At 61.4% G+C, this 2500-nt stretch overlaps 2 non-coding genes and 1 pseudogene across 2 annotated transcripts in view; all 3 read right to left on the bottom strand.

Moving 5' to 3' along the window:
• Positions 1-1100, bottom strand: part of LOC146144077 (large subunit ribosomal RNA) — a 3679-nt pseudogene extending 2579 nt beyond the window's left edge.
• A 248-nt stretch (positions 1101-1348) lies between these two features.
• On the bottom strand, positions 1349-1502 carry LOC146144076 (5.8S ribosomal RNA). Its single transcript, XR_014498843.1, has one exon. It is a non-coding gene; the product is annotated as a 5.8S ribosomal RNA (ribosomal RNA).
• A 247-nt stretch (positions 1503-1749) lies between these two features.
• Positions 1750-2500, bottom strand: part of LOC146144075 (small subunit ribosomal RNA) — a 1811-nt gene continuing 1060 nt past the window's right edge. The window contains exon 1 of the ribosomal RNA XR_014500505.1: positions 1750-2500. This exon is cut by the window's right edge and continues 1060 nt beyond it. This is a non-coding gene — a ribosomal RNA (small subunit ribosomal RNA).

Raw genomic sequence — 2500 nt, 5'->3', positions numbered from 1 at the left:
TTGCACGTCAGAATCGCTACGGTCCTCCACCAGAGTTTCCTCTGGCTTCAACCTCTTCAGGCATAGTTCACCATCTTTCGGGTCCCAACGCGAACGCTCTCGCTCGACCTCTCCGGCAAAGCGGACGAGATCGGCCGGTGATGCGGCCGCCGCGAACGACGACGTCTCACCTCCGCCGGACCGCGCCGACATTCACTTTCACTGCGCCCATGGGTTTCGTACTGCCCCGTGGCTCGCGCTCACGTTAGACTCCTTGGTCCGTGTTTCAAGACGGGTCGGGAAGGTGGCTGACTTCAGCCGCGGACCCCGTGCGCCTCGCGAAACGACACCGGAAGCGCGACCGAGACGAAGAGGCTGGGCACTGAGAACAGTCCCCGACCCACGACGCCCCAGCCGGCACCGGGCGCTCGGCCCCGAAGGGCAGACGCGGCGATCTCTCCTCGCCCGAACGGCGGGCCGACGGACACGCGCGCCTATAGTACCCGACCGAGGCCGGGTTACCTTGCGCGCGGCCTTCTCGCCGCCGTCCAGACGGTCGCGGCCTTCGCCCGGCGCTAGTGCGCTGGTCCCCGATCGGGCGGCGCCGCCGGCGGCCCGTGAGGGTCCGCACGACAACGTCGCCGACAGGGGGCCGGCTGAAAGCGACCGGGCGACCCGACAGGCCCTCCCGTTTGCCTCTCGACGGTTTCACGTACTCTTTAACTCTCTCTTCAAAGTGCTTTTCAACTTTCCCTCACGGTACTTGTTCGCTATCGGTCTCGTGACCGTATTTAGCCTTAGATGGAGTTTACCACCCGCTTTGGGCTGCATTCCCAAACAACCCGACTCTGGGAAGACGCCGTAGCGCGCCCGCCTGTCGCCGCCATGGGCCTGACACCCGCTCTGGGAAAAGGCCTCGATCAGAAGGACGCGGGCGACCGGCGAAGCGCGCCGTGACGAATTCCGTACGCCACAATTCCGCGCACTCCAAAAGCGCGCGGATTCGGCGATGGGCACATCCCGCTTCACTCGCCGTTACTGAGGGAATCCTCGTTAGTTTCTTTTCCTCCGCTTAGTAATATGCTTAAATTCAGCGGGTAGCCTCGTCCGACCTCAGGCCGAAAGTAAGGACCGGGACTATTCTTCCCGTTCCGCGCTCGCCGTCGGCGCCGCGCGCCGCCGCGCACCTCGATTCCCGCCCTTGAGCCGCCAGCCGTTGGCCTCTTCCAGGTCGACTCGCCGCCGCCGCGCGGGATTCTGGTCGCGATCGTCGCGCATCGTGCCGTGCTGTCTTGAGCGGGACGGGCGCTCGCGCGTCCGACGCCGCAGCAGCCGCGCGGAGAAATCCCCGCGCGGAACGTTTGCAACGCGACCCTGAGGCGGGCGCGGCCCCGGGATTGACCCGAGGCCGCAATTTGCGTTCAGAACGTCGATGCTCAATGTGTCCTGCAATTCACACTAATTCACGCAGCTAGCTGCGTCCTTCATCGACTCACGAGCCGAGTGATCCACCGCCAAGAGCCATCCACGATTGTTTCGCTCGCACAGTGCCTCGCACTATAGGGTGACAAAATAGACCGCGCCGAGCGGTCGGCCAGGCCGACGCTTGAAGCCGGAGCGCGCGGCACCGCGGCACTCGACGCGCAAACATTACCGGGTGACCGAATCGCCGGCCGGCGCGCCGCTCCTCGCGGGTCGGGCGCCGGGTAGCAAAGACTTTTTCTCTCGCTTGTCCGAGTTTCGCGTTCGCCGAAGCGTTTGCGAGACCGTTAATGATCCTTCCGCAGGTTCACCTACGGAAACCTTGTTACGACTTTTACTTCCTCTAAATGATCAAGTTAGATCGTCTTCTCGGACGCCGGCTCGACCGTTGCCGGCCGCGCCAGGTCCAATCGGAGGACCTCACTAAACCATTCAATCGGTAGTAGCGACGGGCGGTGTGTACAAAGGGCAGGGACGTAATCAACGCGAGCTAATGACTCGCGCTTACTGGGAATTCCTCGTTCAAGGGAAATAATTGCAATTCCCTATCCCTAGCACGACCGGGGTTCAGCGGGTTACCCAGACCTGTCGGCCAAGGCGAGCACATGCTGATCCGGTCAGTGTAGCGCGCGTGCGGCCCCGAACATCTAAGGGCATCACAGACCTGTTATTGCTCAATCTCGTGTGGCTAAACGCCACTAGTCCCTCTAAGAAGTTAGACGCCGACCGATTGGGTCGCGTAACTAGTTAGCAAGCCAGAGTCTCGTTCGTTATCGGAATTAACCAGACAAATCGCTCCACCAACTAAGAACGGCCATGCACCACCACCCACAGAATCAAGAAAGAGCTCTCAATCTGTCAATCCTCACTGTGTCCGGGCCGGGTGAGATTTCCCGTGTTGAGTCAAATTAAGCCGCAGGCTCCACTCCTGGTGGTGCCCTTCCGTCAATTCCTTTAAGTTTCAGCTTTGCAACCATACTTCCCCCGGAACCCAAAGACTTTGGTTTCCCGCAAGCTGCCGGAGAGGTCGTAAAACTAA

Source organism: Ascidiella aspersa, chromosome 5 (assembly GCF_963924565.1).
Source record: "Ascidiella aspersa chromosome 5, kaAscAspe10.2, whole genome shotgun sequence".
NCBI lineage: Eukaryota > Metazoa > Chordata > Ascidiacea > Phlebobranchia > Ascidiidae > Ascidiella > Ascidiella aspersa.
The sequence above is the reverse complement of the archived record's forward strand: the minus strand, read 5'-3'. Positions and strand labels throughout refer to the sequence as shown.